General features: G+C 38.6%; 1 non-coding gene across 1 annotated transcript; it reads left to right on the top strand.

Moving 5' to 3' along the window:
• Positions 1–7288: 7288 nt before the first annotated feature.
• LOC112740019 (small nucleolar RNA R71) lies at positions 7289–7395 on the top strand. Its single transcript, XR_003170955.1, has one exon. It is a non-coding gene; the product is annotated as a small nucleolar RNA R71 (small nucleolar RNA).
• Positions 7396–16221: the final 8826 nt, after the last annotated feature.

Here is a 16221-nt window from a genome sequence, read left to right as displayed (position 1 = left end):
CTTGTCACTTCATTCATCATTCTCATGTTTCAGTACTTGCTTAGGGACAAGCAAGCTTTAAGTTTGGTGTTGTGATGCCAGGGCATTTCGGCCAGTTTCACTGACCTTTTCTTTACTGTTTTAGGGTAGTTTCATGCATTTTCTTAGGAAATAAGCAAGTTTTGGGTAGAATTCCACTTACATCTTGATTCAAGCAAACATTGTGAATTTTATATGATTTCATGAGAATTATGCATGAATTTAATGACAAATTGGATTATGTATAACTCATAACTTGGATTAGAACTTTGATGCACTTTATTTGCTTGATTTCAGGACAAAGGAAGCAAGGAAAAGCCACGCTAGTCTAACTAACGTGACCACTAACGTGGAATGGGAGCTAGCTTGCAACGTTAATGAGAAAAGTGATCGCCAATAACATCTTCGAAGCCATCATAGCCCACGTTAATTACCACGTTAACTACATTAACGTGGAGGAAAAGGAAGCTCCAAGCGTTAGTGGTAAAAGTGAGTGCCACTAACGCTCCAAAAGGGTAATTGGCCACATTAAGAGTCACGTTAACTCAGTTAACGCGAACTCTAACGTGGAAGAGGAAAGATAATGCCAACGTTAGTGACACTCACCTTTGTCACTAACGTTGGACTAAGCCCATATTGGCTACGTTAAGAGCCACGTTAACTTGGTTAACGTGGAAGGAGCATGGAATTGCCAATATTAGTGACATTCACCTTTGTCACTAACGTTGGAGATGGCAATCAACACCACGTTAGTGGTCACGTTAATGTAATTAACGTGAGGCACTAACGTGGGAAAGGGGCGTTTTGTAGCGTTAGTGAAAAAGGTAGGTGTCACTAACGCTCTCGAAGATTTGGCAAGCCTACATTAAAGGTTACGTTAACTATACTAACGTGAACTCTAACGTAGGGAGAAAGAGGTACTCTAAACGTTATTGGGAAAGGTAAACCCCAATAACGTTTGCGAAGGGCCAAGAGGCAATGTTAGTGGTCACGTTAGTGCCACTAACGTTGAAGTTAACGTGGACCATTTTGGGTTAGGAATGTTAGTGAAAAAGGTGATTGTCACTAACGTTCTCGACCCCATATTTTCACTTAACGTTAACATCACTAACGCCCTAAGCTAAAGTCCATGCCTATTGCACACTTTCTCTGCAATTGAAGTTGAGCCCACTAAAGATGATAACTGTTTTAACTCAAGATCCAAAGGCCCATATCCAAGACTTGAAGAGCCAACTAGAAGATCAGAAGAGTAGTATAAATAGGAGTAGTTTTGAACTAGAGAGGAAGCTTTTGGATTGAGAGAACTACTCTCTGTATAATTTTACTTTCTCTGTAACTTCTAGTTTTAATTCTAGAATGCATTCTCCATCTTTGTTTTCCATTCCCAGAGCCATGAACAACTAAACCCCTTTCCATTATCCATCTTTCTTTTCTCTTGATTTTACTAGAAAGCTTTCAATCTTCATCCAATTGGGTAGTTGTCTTGGAAAAGAAGCTATTCATACTTGGATCTCTTCAGAACCTTGGAAGAGGAATGAAGAGATCATGCTAGAAATGCTTTCTCATGTTGGACCAAATTGGGGTTTGGATGGATATAGTGACATATAATCCTACCAACACTTTGAGTTGGAAATACATGTGGTATAATCAGTGACCATACTTCATCTCTTCTTATGAGCAATTGGACCAAGGAATTGGCTATTGATCAAGATTTGAGAGATTGAATTACCAAGGAATTGGAATTCAATCACTTAAGATTGCCAAGGAGATCAATGAATGCATTGATTGAGGAAGAGATGAAAATGAACTTGATCGGGAGAATGCAACATCTCCTAAGCCCAATGAATCCCCCATTTCTAATCTTACCCATTCTCTTTAATTTCTGCAATTTACTTCCATGCTAAATTCCCCATTCCCCATTTAAGATTCTGCAATTTACTTTCCGTCATTTATATTCAGCTCTTTATTCCCAGCATTTACATTTTCTGCTATTTACTTTCCGCCATTTAATTTCCTGCAACTCTCACATCAAATTCTGCTTAGCTCAACTAGAACATTCCTCTAATTAAAGTTGATTGACCAATCAATCCCTGTAGGATTCGACCTCACTCTATTGTGAGTTTTTACTTGACGACAATTCGGTACACTTGCCGAGGGAAATTGTTGAGAGACAAGTTTCCGTGCATCAGCCACCAAGAAAGGCAAGGAGAAAGCTACTCACAAACCACCAGCAAGGAGAGGAACAAAAAGAGCATTAGTGGCAGAGCCATCTTCAACAGCAGTGACACCCTCAACAAAACGAACCAAGAGGATCACCAAGGTCGATGAAAAAGAAAAAGCTTTTCCAGCAAAGGATACTACGCAGTTTCTTAACTGCTACTGTGAACAGATGTTCCCCATCCTGGCAGCAAGGAACTATAACAATGAGCACCTTCTTATCCTCCCAACCCATATTGCTGAATTTGTTGAGCCCCGCATTGAGCGAAGACAATGGGAATTCCTACAGAGACAGCCACGGCAAGTTAATCTTTCATGGGTAGTAGAATTCTACTCCAATTTTCACATGCCAACCATGCAGTTTGTTTACGTTCGTCAGAAGCAAGTCCCCATGACTGAAGAGGCCATTCAACAAGCTTTAGATCTTCCCCCTACTCCAGAAGGATTGGACGCATTCCAAGAAGCCTCACTCAAGCGCCAGACATACCAATTTGACTGGGACGCCATTCTCAGAGTCATCGCAGAACCTGGCAGCCTATGGATCTACGGGTCGGCTTCAGCACTTACCTTGGAGGCTCGAGTATGGGCACAGATTATGTCCCATTACGTCTTTTCGAGCACTCATGAATCCTCCTTCACTGCAGACATGGCTGTTTTACTCTGGTGTATCCTTACAGACCAGCACCTCAATTTACCAAGACACGTTCGGCATGCTATGGGACACATACAAATTGCGAGCAACTTACCTTTTCCCACCTTGGTTTCAGATCTAGTCTCAGCAGCCGGAGTTTCCTATAGAGCTGGGGATACCAAGGCCATGATCCCACGAGATGATCAACATGTCTCTAATGGGAAGTATATCAGACCTCCAGCAGCCACTATCAACCGAAGCACAGAACCAGCAGAAGACACCCCCTCTTCTTCCACACCACAAGCACCTACAATAAACTAACTGCTCCATCAAATACTTGAAAGGTTGGATCGGCAGGAACACAAAGCAAAGCTAATAGAGCGCCGTAACCAGCGCCGATTTACATACCTTAAGGAGCTATTTATGGGAAAATACAGATCTGACAAAGACCCAGACACCCCGGACTCCACTTCATTTACCAGCACAGGGAGCCATGATAGTCCTGATGGTGGAGATACTGCTACCAGCCCCCCTTTATTCCTGACAGATGGCACCGAGGACGGTGCAAAGCCTTAAGTGTGGGGAGGTCGGTCAGTACCTGACTTCCGGAGGTAAACTCTCTCCCCTAAACACCAATAAAATAGGATATTTAGTTAACTTTTTTTTTGTCTGGAATAGGATAGATTGCATAGAAATAGGTTATTTGCATTTATGTTCTACTTGATTGAAGATAATAAGTTTCTTCTAAGACCCCATTTTTGAAAAAATTTCACTAACTTAAAACTTTTCTGGTTAAATTTGTTTGAAGTTGTATTTAGAACATAGTTTAAAAAACTAAGAACACACAACCTGTGAGATTTGAGCTTAATTATATGGTTACATTATTTAACCATAAATATTTTATTACTGTGTGTTCACTTCTTTATGATTGTAACCTTTATTTTGTTTCATCCTATATGTCCAATGTTTAATGTGTTATATGCATGCATATGATTGAGGCCATTATTTGATTTTAGCTCACTTATCCCAAATAAGCCTACCCTTTAAATTACCTTTGTTAGCCACTTTGAGCCTTTTTTCCCATTTATTCTATATTTTACCACATTACTAGCCTTAAGCGGAAAAATAATTAAATATCCCAATTGAATCTTTAGTTAGCTTAAGATAGAAATTGTGTGTTAATTAAGTATGGGAAAATTGTGGGAACAAGGGTTAATAAGGGAATGTGTCATGATAAAATAATGGAAATTTAGGTACCTACTCATGTGAAACTATGAAAATTTAAAATTCATGTGCATTAATAAGCTATATTTATTTTCATATAAAAAAATCCAAAAATATCCAATAATTAAATAAATAAGGGGACAAAATTACCCCGATTCTAAGTTAAGTTAAGTTCTAAGATCAATGCATATGTGATAAAAATTAAAAGAAAGTTGATGCATGAGTGTGTAATGCAGAAGTGAAAATTTTTTGGTGGCTAGGCATGATTCTAGAGTTATATAGAGTGTATGTATGTTAGGTGAAAGCTTAGGTTAATTAAAGATTCAATTTATAGCTCACCTAGCCATATATATATATATACCCTTACCCTTACCTTAGCCCCATTACAGCCTTGAAAAGACCTCATGATGTTTGTATTGGTACATTAATTATTGTTGATTGGTTAGGTGAGAAACAAAGTTTAGAAAGAATGATTAGAGAAGAGTAGAGTGATTACCCTATACACTTGAGAGACTAGAGTGCAAATACACCATCAGTGAGGGTTCAATGCTTAATTCTATGTTCCCTGCTTTCATGAGCTATCTTCTTCCAATGTTACCTGTTTCTACTATATAAATTGAGTAAGTGAAAATTAAATTTATGTTTGTCTTGAAGAGCTTATTTATTTTAACCAAGTAGACAAGAACCATATAGTTGCCTTCATAATTATAGGTTGCATTGCGTTGCATGAGTTTTACATTTTCCTACTCATTTATTTTATCTCCTTAAGCTAAGCATGAGGACATGCTAATGTTTAAGTGAGGGGAGGTTGATAAACCATTATTTTATGATTTATATTGTGTTTAATTGTGTGGTTTTATCAAGTCCTTACCCACTTATTCATATGATTAGCATGTATTTACAATTCCTTCCCAAAATTGTTCCATGGTTGAAAACTTGCTTCCTAGAGATCTTTTAATTATGTATTTTTATCCTCCTTTATACCATTCGATGCCGTGATCCGTGTGTTAAGTGTTTCAGGCTTCATAGGGCAGAAATGGCTTAGAGAATGGAGAGGAAGCTTGCAAAAATGGAAGGAACACAAGAAACTAAGGAGATTACCAGCAAACACTGACGCGAGCGCATGGCTCACGCAAACGCGCAAAATGGAGAAATCGCCGCGACGCGAACGCGTGCCTGACACAAACGCGTGGATTGGAATCAGCACGAATGACGGGAACGCGTGGCAAGGAAAATCGTTGAGCGACGCGAATGCGTGGACGACGTGTACACGTGATCTACGTGATCTGCAGAAATTACATAATACACTGGGGGCGATTTTGGGCCACGTTTTACCCTAATTTTTGGCCCAGAAACACAGAATAAAGCGAGGTAACATGCAGAGACTCAACACGCATCCATACACATTCAGATTCATCACATTAGGATTACATTAGTTTTTAGATCTGAATTTAGATTAGTGTCACATTAATAGTTTATGCTTTTGCTTTGGATTGTGGATGTTGAAGAGCCATTACATCCGTGAAGACACTACTTTAGTTTGTTCCTTTATCCTTTACTCTTTTTAATTGATTATTGACTCTATTCAAATAAGTATGTTACATTTTGAGTTTATTAATATATAGAGTTATTTTTAGTTTTAATTAATTTTAATTCTCTATTTAATTTTATTCAATTATGTCTTCTTATATTTTTATGATTATTAACTCCATGTCAATGGAGTAAATTCTCCACTTAACATGGGGGTTGATTAAGAGGAGACACTTGAGTTGGAATGCTTAAGTGATTAGTTAAATTGGACGTTGTAGGCTAATTTTGTACCTACTAACACTAGACCTCCCTAAGGGAGAGGACTAGGAATTGCAGGTAAAAGTTAGTTCAATCACTATACTTTCCCTTATTCAGAAAGGGTTAACCAAGTGAAACACAACCTCTTTACACTACACTTGAGAAGATTCCAACAAGGATAGAACTTCCAATTAATTATTCTCCCAGTCAAGACCTTTTAATATTAATAATAATTCTTAGTTAATTGCTTTAATTTACAATTACTTTTAATTACTCATTATCCAACTTAAACTTTCTGAAATTTTTCTGATTAATAAATTAGCACTCTTTCCTGCAACTCGTTGGGAGACGACCTGGAACTCATACTCTCAGTATTTTTTTTTCTAAAATTTGTGACAACCTTTTTTAAATTGGTGAGGAAGATCTTAGCTGGTTAAGAGCTATACGTGCAACGCTATTCTCTTATTTGAATTCTCTTAATTGGTTAACTTCTACCACGCATCAATGGCATTGATGCTACCCTTAGGGTTGGGTTGAGGTTGGGAGGGCAAACTACTTGAGGTTGAAGCTTGTTGGGTATTTTGTGCAGTTTGAGGAAGGAGAGTTAAATGGGAAAGGGCATCGGCTATTGTAGCCATATATGCTTCTTGTTTCTTGTGAAACTCTCGTTGTTCTTGCATGAAGGTGTGAATTGTGTCATTCATGTTAGGTTGGTTGGAGGGAAGGGCTTGGTTAACTTGAGGAGGGCTAGGCCTACTATGTGGGTGTTGGTACTTCCCTTGAGGTTGAGATTGCGGGGGTTGTTGGTATGGTTGTTGGTATTGTGGTTGACCTTGGGGTTGTTGGTAGTAGTAGACTTGGGTGTTTTGGTTGGAATGAGATTGAGGAGCTTGGTTCCACCTTTGGTTTGAGTTATCCCTCCACCCTTGGTTTTGATTTCCTCCATGTTGGTTGGATCCTTGGTTGTAATTTGGTTTTTGTGGGTAAGAGTTGGCTACCGCCAATGTAGCGTCCTCTTGGAGCTGAGGACACTCATCGGTGTAATGAGTGTTACATGCACAAACACCACATACCCTTGGTGGTCCTTTGATCCTTGGAGGTTGAGGTGGAGCACTTATCAAAGCTTGAGGATTTTGTTACCCTTGGGTGAGTTGTCGTAACAAAATTGTCATTTCACCAAGGGTCTTGGTCAAAATAGCATCTCCAGAGGGAGAAAATTCATTCACAGCTTTCGGTTGTGGACTCCTTGCCCTTGAGTGTTGAGTGGAGTCCGCCAAATCTGATATAACCTCCCATGGTTCCGCAACGGTCTTGTTCTTGGTCAATGAACCTCCACTCGCGGCATCTAGGAGAAGCTTGTATTGGTGATGCATTCCTTGATAGAAATAACTGATAAGAACCAACTCATCAATCCGATGGTGAGGACAAGCCTCCATCAACTTCTTAAATCTCTCCAAATATTCATACAAAGTCTCCCCATCCCGTTGCACAATGCAAGAAATCTCTCTTCGCAACTTGTCTATTTTCTGGGCAGGGTAGAACTTTTCCAAAAACTCTTTATGCAACAAGTCCCAGTTGGATCAACCTTCACCTGTCTGAGTATAAAACCACTCCTTCGCTTTTCCCTCCAAAGAGAAAGGAAAGGCGAAGACCAACACTGCAGCTTCATCGGCCCCTTGTCTTCTTGCAGTTGCACAAGTAACTTGAAAATCCTTGAGATGCTTCAAGGGATCCTCTCCAGGCAGTCCATTGTACTTGGGGAGCAAGTTTATCGTGCCAGACTTGAGCTCAAAATTTGGGTCTAAGGCTGGATACAAGGTTTGAAGTGGTTGCAAGTTAAGATCAGGAGCTCCGGCCTCCTTCAAGGTGATTCTTCTAGGTGGTTCCGCCATGTCAGTGTCACCTGAGTCACTCAAAGAGAATTCAGTACTCCCCACAGATGAATATAGAGTCTCCTCGTTAATTGGAGAATGATGGTCACGGATGGTTGGTGATAGTGAATGGGAGTGCTCCTCAAGAGAACCCGATTCACTATTCATAAAAGCTAGCCGGCACCGAGCTTGCCTTAAATGAGTTAAAGTTTTTTCAATTTTCGGATCAAAAGTGGCCAATCTCGGGTCTGGAAGCGACTGTGTCATTCAACTGAGGAGCAATAAAACTATGCAATTATGAAGGGAAAAACAAAAGTAAACAAGTAAACAAGAACAAACTCAACAATCAAAGACTACTAAAGTTAACTAAAGAGGAATGTGGTATCTACAATTAGAGCTAAGTAGCAAACCAAAATCAAGTATTCACAATATTCACATATTTACAACAACCAAAATAGTAGCACTCATTGCACATAAAGTGAACTCCCCGACAACGGCGCCAAAATTTGATGTTGATGAGGGGTAGGTGATGAGCAGATAATTTATACCCTTTTTGGCATTATTTTTACATAGTTTTTAGTATGTTTTAGTTAATTTTTATTATATTTTTATTAGTTTTTATGCAAAAATCACATTTATGGATTTACTATGAGTTTGTGTATTTTTCTATAATTTCAGGTATTTTCTGGCTGAAATTGAGGGACCTGAGCAAAAGTCTAATTCACAGGCTGGGAAAGGACTGCAGATGCTGTTGGATTCTGACCCTCCTGCACGCGAAATGGATTTTCTAGAGCTACAGAAGCCCAAATGGCGCGCTCTCAATCGAGTTGGAAAGTAGACATCTTGGGCTTTCCAGAAATGTATAATAGTCCATACTTTTTCCGAGATTTGATGGCCCAAACTAGCGTCTAAACGCCAGCCAAAGACCCTTTTCTGGCGTAAAACGCCAGAACTGGAGTTAAACGCCCATACTGGCATCCAGGCTGGCATTTAACTCTAGAAATGGCCTATGCACGTGTAAAGCTCAATGGTCAGCCCAAGCACACACCAAGTGAGTCCCGGAAGTGAATTTCTGCACTAACTGCAATTAGTTACTTATTTTCTGTAAATCCTAGTAACTAGTTTAGTATAAATAGCACTTTTACTATTGTATTCGTAGACTTTGATGGTTGGAAACCCTCTTTTCATTTTATGTTCACAATTGGGAGGCTGGCCATTTGGCCATGCCTAGACCTTTTTCTCTTATATAGTTTCTATGGTGGAGTTTCTACACCTCATAAATTAAGGTGCAGAGCTCTGCTGTTCTTCATGAATTAATGCAAGTACTATTGTTTCTCTTTCAATTCACGCTTACTTCTCCAAGATATACTCTTGTACTTAATTCAGTTAAGTCAGAATGAAGGGGTGACCCGTGACAATCACCCACTATCTTCATTACTCGCTTAGCCAAGATCCGCGTGCTTGACAACCACAAGCGCTCTACATGATGTTCAACGTAGTGATTGGACGACAGCCGGAGTATATTCTCTTGGGTCTCTAATCCACGGACCGAGTCCGTGATATTGGATCTTCGTGGTATAGGCTAGAACCAATTGGCAGCATTCCTGAGATCCGAAAATTCTAAACCTTGTCTGTGGTATTTCGAGTAAGATCTGGGAAGGGATGACTGTGACAAGCTTCAAACTTGCGAATGTTGGGCGCAGTGACAGTGTGAAAAAGGATAGAGAGATCCTATTCCGACGCTGGTAAGAATCAATAGATGATTAGCTGTGCGGTAGCTGTACCTGGTATTTGTCATCCGAGACGAGAAATCCGACAGTTGATTAGCCGTGCAGAAACCGTACCTGGTATTTTTCATCCGAGAGGATCATACAGCTTGCCATGGAAGGGAGTACGCGTGATTGGAAGAAGACAATAGGAAAGCAGAGGTTCAGAAGCAACGAAGCATCTCCAAACGCTTATCTGAAATTCCCACCAATGAATTACATAAGTATCTTTATTTCTTTTTATGTTTTATTTATCTTTTAATTATCAAAACCCTATAATCATTTGAATCCGCCTGACTAAAATTTACAAGATGACCATAGTTTGCTTCAAGCCTACAATCTCCGTGGGATTGACCCTTACTCACGTAAGGTATTACTTGGACGACCCAGTGCACTTGCTGGTTAGTTGTGCGAAGTTGTGAAAAGTGTGATCACAATTTCGTGCACCAAGTTCCTGGCGCCGTTGCCGGGGATTGTTCGAGTTTGGACAACTGACGGTTCATTTTGTTGCTTAGATTAGGTAATTTTATTTTATGTTTAAGCCTTTTATTTTTTATTTTCAAAAAAACAAAAAAAATTGTTCTTCAGAGTTTTTAAGAATGAATTCTAGAGCTTCATGAGATATGTTGAAGCCTGGCTGGCTGTTAAGCCATGTCTAATCTTTTGGACCGAGGTTTCCACTTTCCATTGTAGAAAGGACATGTCTATATTTGTTATGCTGAAGCTTGGCTAGCCATTTGGCCATGTCTAATTCCTTTGGACCGAAGCTTTAGACTAACATTACATGAATCCTGGAATTCTTATTAAAAATTTTGAACTTTTCTATTTTCTTTTTCCAAAATAAATTTTCAAAAAATATACAAAAAAATTTAATAAAACAATAAAAACCAAAAAAAAAATTTATGTTTCTTGTTTGAGTCTTGTGTCAGATTTTAATTTTGGTGTCAATTGCATGTTTTAATTTTTCTTAAATTTTCGAAAATATATACATTGTGTTCTTCTTGATCTTCAAGTTATTCTTGATGATTTTCCTTGTTTGATCTTTAATTTTTCTTGTTTTGTGTCTTTTCTTATTTTTCTTGTGTATTTTCGAATTGTTAGTGTCCCTAGTACAAAAATTTCTAAGTTTGGTGTCTTGCATGTGTTTCTTTTCTTAAAAAAATTTTCAAAAATATGTTCTTGATGTTCATCATGATCTTCAAACTTTTCTTGGTGTTCATCTTGACATTCAAAGTGTTCTTGCATGCATTATTTGCTTTAATCTTAAATTTTTATGTCTTGTGTCATTTTGTTGTTTTTCTCTTTCTTCATAAATTCAAAAAAATAATATCTTTCCCTTATTTTACTCATAAATTTCGAAATTTTGGGTTGACTTAGTCAAAAAATTTTAAAATTTAGTTGTTTCTTGTTAGTCAAGTCAAAATTTCAATTTAAAAATTCTATCTTTTCAAATCTTTTTCAAAAATCAAATCTTTTTCATTTTCCTTTTTAACATTTTTGAATTTTTTAAATAAATTTTCAAAATCTTTTTCTTATTTTTATTTCACATTTTCGAAAACTTTACTAATAATTAATGCTTTGATTAAAAAATTTCAAGTTTGTTACTTTTCTGTTAAGAAAGGTTCAATCTTTAAATTCTAGAATCATATCTTTTAGTTTCTTGTTAGTCAAGTCATCAACTTTAATTTTAAAAATCAAATCTTTTTAAATTTCTTTTTCAAATATTTTTCAAAATAAATTTCAATCATATCTTTTTCAAAATTTAATTTGAAAATCTTTTTCTAACTTCTTATCTTTTCAAAATTTATTTTCAAATCTTTTTCAATTAACTACTTGACTTTTTGTTTGATTTTAAAAAGTTTTCTATTTCTTATATTTTTCAAAACCACCTAACTACTTTTCTCTCTCTCTAATTTTCGAAAACCACTAACCCCTTTTCAAAATTCTTTTTAATTAACTAATTGTTTTAAATTCTAATTTTATTTTATTTATTTTAATATTTTTTAAATTAACTTAATTAATTAAATAAAACCAAAAATATTTTCCTTTTCTTTTAATTAATATTCGAATACTCTCCATTCTCTGTGTTCGAATTCCTCTTATTCTCTCTCTACCTCATTCTTCTACTTTTCTATTCTCATACTAACATAAAGGAATCTCTATACTGTGACATAGAGGATTCCACTATTCTCTTTGTTCTCTTCTTTTTCATATGAGGAATAATAAGGATAAGAACATTCTTGTTGAAGCTGATCTTGAACCTGAAAGGACTCTGAAGAGGAAGCTAAGAGAAGCTAAAGCACAACATTCTGGAGAGGACTTTACAGAAATTTTCGAAAAAGAAGAAGACATAGCAGCCGAACCAAACAACAATGGTGGAGATGCAAGGAAAATGCTTGGTGACTTTACTGCACCAACTTTTGACTTCTATGGAAGAAGCATCTCAATTCCTGCAATTGGAGCAAATAACTTTGAGCTTAAGCCTCAATTAGTTTCTCTAATGCAGCAGAATTGCAAGTTTCATGGACTTCTATTGGAAGATCCTCATCAATTTTTAGCTGAATTCTTGTAAATCTGTGACACTGTTAAGACCAATGGGCTTAATCCCGAGGTCTACAGATTTCTGCTTTTCCCCTTTGCTGTAAGAGACAGAGCTAGGATATGGTTGGACTCACAACCTAAAGAAAGCCTGAACTCTTGGGAAGAGTTAGTCAATGCTTTCTTGGCCAAGTTCTTTCCACCTCAAAAGATGAGCAAGCTTAGAGTGGAAGTCCAAACCTTCAGACAGAAGGAAGTTGAATCCCTCTATGAAGCTTGAGAAAGATACAAGCAATTGATCAGAAGGTGTCCTTGAAGAACTGAAGATGGTACTGGGTGGTGGTTGGGGGAGGGAGAGGGAGCAGAGAGGGAGAAGAGGGTTGGGGGTGGGGGGGCTCGCAACTGATAGGGTTCGCGGGCTGGGGGTTATATTTTCGAATCCACGCGGCCACGTGGGGCACGCGGTCGCGTGGTTGGGACGAAAATGGGAGTGACACAATCGCATGGGGTGCGCGATCGCATGAGACGGGGGGGAGAAGGGTGACGCGATCGCGTGGGTCGCGCGATCGCATCGTTGGAATTTGTGCTAAACGCACGACTCCAGCACCATTTTAGCGCAACTCTCTGTCTCCTTTTGGGGTGATGTGCAATCCATGCGATGCGATTGCGTCGCTCACGCGGTCGCGTGGGATTGGTATTGTGCAAGTGACGCGGTCGCATGGGGTATGCGATCGCGTGGGCCAATTTGTGCAAAACGCACAGGGGCCGCACGATTCCAGCCTAACTTTCTGTTCGTTGGATCCTTACGCCGATATATATATCACACGGCCGCGTGGGTCACGCGGTTGCACGGGTGGTATTTTCCGCGATATGACGCGATCGCATGGGGCATGCGGTCGCGTCGTGCATCCCCTTTTTTTTGTGCATGAAAAATGCAGAATGCAATGATTAATAAGAATGTTATGCATGATTCCAAGTTTAATAAATTAAAATGAAAAAGAAAAAATGAAAGCAATTAATAAGAAATAAATTGAAAAAGAAGCGACCATACCCTGGTGGGTTGTCTCCCACCTAGCACTTTTAGTTAAAGTCCTTAAGTTGGACATTGGAGGAGTATCTTGCTATGGTGGCTTATGTTTAAATTCGTCCAAAAATCTCCACCAGTGCTTGGAATGCCAATGGCCTCCGGGGTCCCAAACTAAGCACGCAAAGCTTTCGAACAACTTTAAATATATTGTTAGGCTCCTGGGATGACAAATGTCAGAATAAACTCCAGGATTCCAAGCCTTGCTTTTAAATCCGCCTCCGTTTTGAATTGCAAGTTTCCATTCGGGCGGGTTAAAAAGTAGAATCTCACCGTGGTGACCAAACGTTCTCCGTGATCCATGCAATTGAGCATGATACCAATCCGTGTACTTTGAGGTGAAGCATGGAACCTTATTGAACCTGGTGCACCAGTTCTGAGTACGAGCCAATTCCCTCTTACTCTTAAAGCCGTAGAGAGATCTAAGTTGGCCATCTGTTTCAAGCAAACCATATTCAAGTGAATAAGTAAAATTATAAGTTAAGGATTGTACCCACCTGAAGCTTGTATTAGGTGGTAATGGCCTTGGGATAGGTGTTTTTGGTGGTTCTACAAGTTCCGTTTCCTTGTGCTCTTCTGTGAATTCTTCCACTTCCTTGCAAAGATCTTCAATTGTATCTGTATCCTGGTCAAAGTCTTCTATGTCTTCCTCATCACTCAAGTCATAGATTGGAGGTTGAGAGAAATCTACCTCCGCATCATCTTCATATTCACTTGGGGAAAATCCTTCGATCTAAGAGAATTCACTTGCGGACGCAAGTTCATCACTAGGAGAACTAGACTTGTGACTATCATCATCAAGGAAATTTGCTTCTTGCATTATTCCGTCTGATTCTTCGTAAACGACTTGCCTTGGAGATTGTACGGTATCCTCCTTAGCATCAATTGTAGCATCTTGGACGGAGTTTTCCTCAATTCTGGATTCCCAAGGAAGTTCAGCATCTCCTAGATCTTCAACCAACTCTTCTTCTTGAACAATGACAGCTTCTTCTACTTGTTCTAGTACAAATTCATTCTCTGTCTTATCCAATGGAGTCTCTAGTATTTCTTTCATGCTACGCTCTTCATCGGGCTGTCCACATGGAGCTGTGGTTGATCCTTGTATATTTGAGCGCCTAGTGGCCCATTGAATTAGTGCTTGCTCCAGTTGTTGAATGGTTGTTTGAAATTTAATTACTGTTTCTTTTAGGCGATCCTCTGCTTCGCGGTTTGCCAGACTTGGACATGATACAAAGGAAAGTGGTAATGATTGGGAACGATTGGATTGGTATTGGGGTAAGGAAGGATCATATGATGGCGAATGGTGAAGAGAAGCTTGTGAGTGTGGTGGTTCGAGGTTATGTTGAAAGGATGGTTCATATGCACGGGGTGGGGCTTGTTGGTAGTTACAAGGTTGTCCACCATGTCTTTCAGCTGGGTATGCACGGTAGAATGGTCTTTGTCCAGGATATCTCGGAGGGTGTTGCTGCCAAAAGGGTTGATTAGATCCTCTTGGTTCCATCCATCCTTGATTGGTCTGACCTTGATGCACATTCCTGCTGTAACTTCTATTTCCTTTAACAATATTAGAACCAAACTCAAAGCGAGGGGGGTGAGAGTTCATAGTAGCAAATAAAGATAAAAAGAAAAAATAAAAATAAATAAACAAGCAAAAGAAAAATATTTGCAATAACCAATAATAAGGCACACGTTAGCAGTTCCCTGGCAACGGTGCCATTTTGAAGAACTAAAGATTGATGGTTTAGAGGTTATAGTAAAATCTCGTTGTAAGTATAGTTACTAAACCAAGCAATCAACCTTTCTTACAAATGTTTTGGTTGTCACAAGTAACAAACCCCTTAATAATTGTTAACCGAGTATTTAAACCTCGGGTCGTCTTCTCAAGGAATTGCAGGGAGGTATGTTCTTATTATTGGTTATGGATATTGTAAATTTGGGGGTTTGAGAAATTTGGAGTTTGGGCAATGTGCACAGTTATATTTAAATGACAAGTAAAATAAATTAACAATAATAAAATCTCTTGGCAAGGTATGGAGAACTGGAGGTCCTATCCTAGTTATCCTTATCAATTGTGATGAGAATTGGATTCTTCCCCCACCTTATTAACCTCTAACTATGAAAGTAAGTTAAGTGGATGAATTAATCTTTGAAGAATTCAAATTCTCAATCAACAATGAGTTTGATAACTCAAGAGTTACCAATTATTTAACCAAAGCCAAAAGGAAGAAAATATGTAAGTTAAATTGAGAGTACTTATAAATAAAGCAAAGCAGAATTAAATCTGAAATTACCTCGAATTGCATTAATAATAGAAGATCAATCTAAACATAAATTAAATTGGAAAAATAAACAAAAATAAAGAACCTGGGATTGAGAGTCACTCCTAAAACTAAGAGAAATCCTAAATCCTAATCCTAAGAGAGAGGAAAGAACCTCTCTCTCTCTAAAAACTACATCTACTCCTAAAATTGTGAATGTGAGAGCCTCCCTATGAATGGATGCAATCCCCCACTTTATAGCCTCTAATCTGTGTTTTCTGGGCCGCAAACTGGGTCAAAAACAGTCCAGAATTCGCTGGTTTCGAATTCAGATTCGCTGATTTTCGTCACTTGCAATGCGGCCGCATGGAGCAAGCAGTCGCGTCGCCTAGTGTCAGAGCAACTATAGCATATTATATATCAAATCGAAGCCCCGAACGTTAGCTTTCTGACGCAACTGAAACCGCATCGTTTGGACCTCTGTAGCTAACGTTATAGCCGTTTGAGTGCAGAGAGGTCAGGCTGGACAGCTTAGCAATTTCTCCAACTTCTTGCATTCCTTCCACTTTTGCATGCTTTCTTCCCATCCTCCAAGCCATTCCTGCCTTATAATATCTGAAAACACTTAACACACATATCAAGGCATCTAATGGTAATAAGAGAGGATTAATAATAAGCAAATATAAGATCAAAGAAGCATATTTTCAATCAAAGCACATAATTAGGAAGGCAAATGTAAAACCATGCAAATAATATGAATAAGTGGGTAAAGAGTTGATGAAATCCACTCAATTGAGCACAAGATAAATCATAAAATAGTGGTTTA

This window comes from Arachis hypogaea, chromosome 13 (genome assembly GCF_003086295.3).
Source record: "Arachis hypogaea cultivar Tifrunner chromosome 13, arahy.Tifrunner.gnm2.J5K5, whole genome shotgun sequence".
Taxonomy (NCBI): domain Eukaryota; kingdom Viridiplantae; phylum Streptophyta; class Magnoliopsida; order Fabales; family Fabaceae; genus Arachis; species Arachis hypogaea.
Note: the sequence above shows the minus strand (reverse complement) of the source record. Positions and strands in the feature narration are given on the sequence as shown.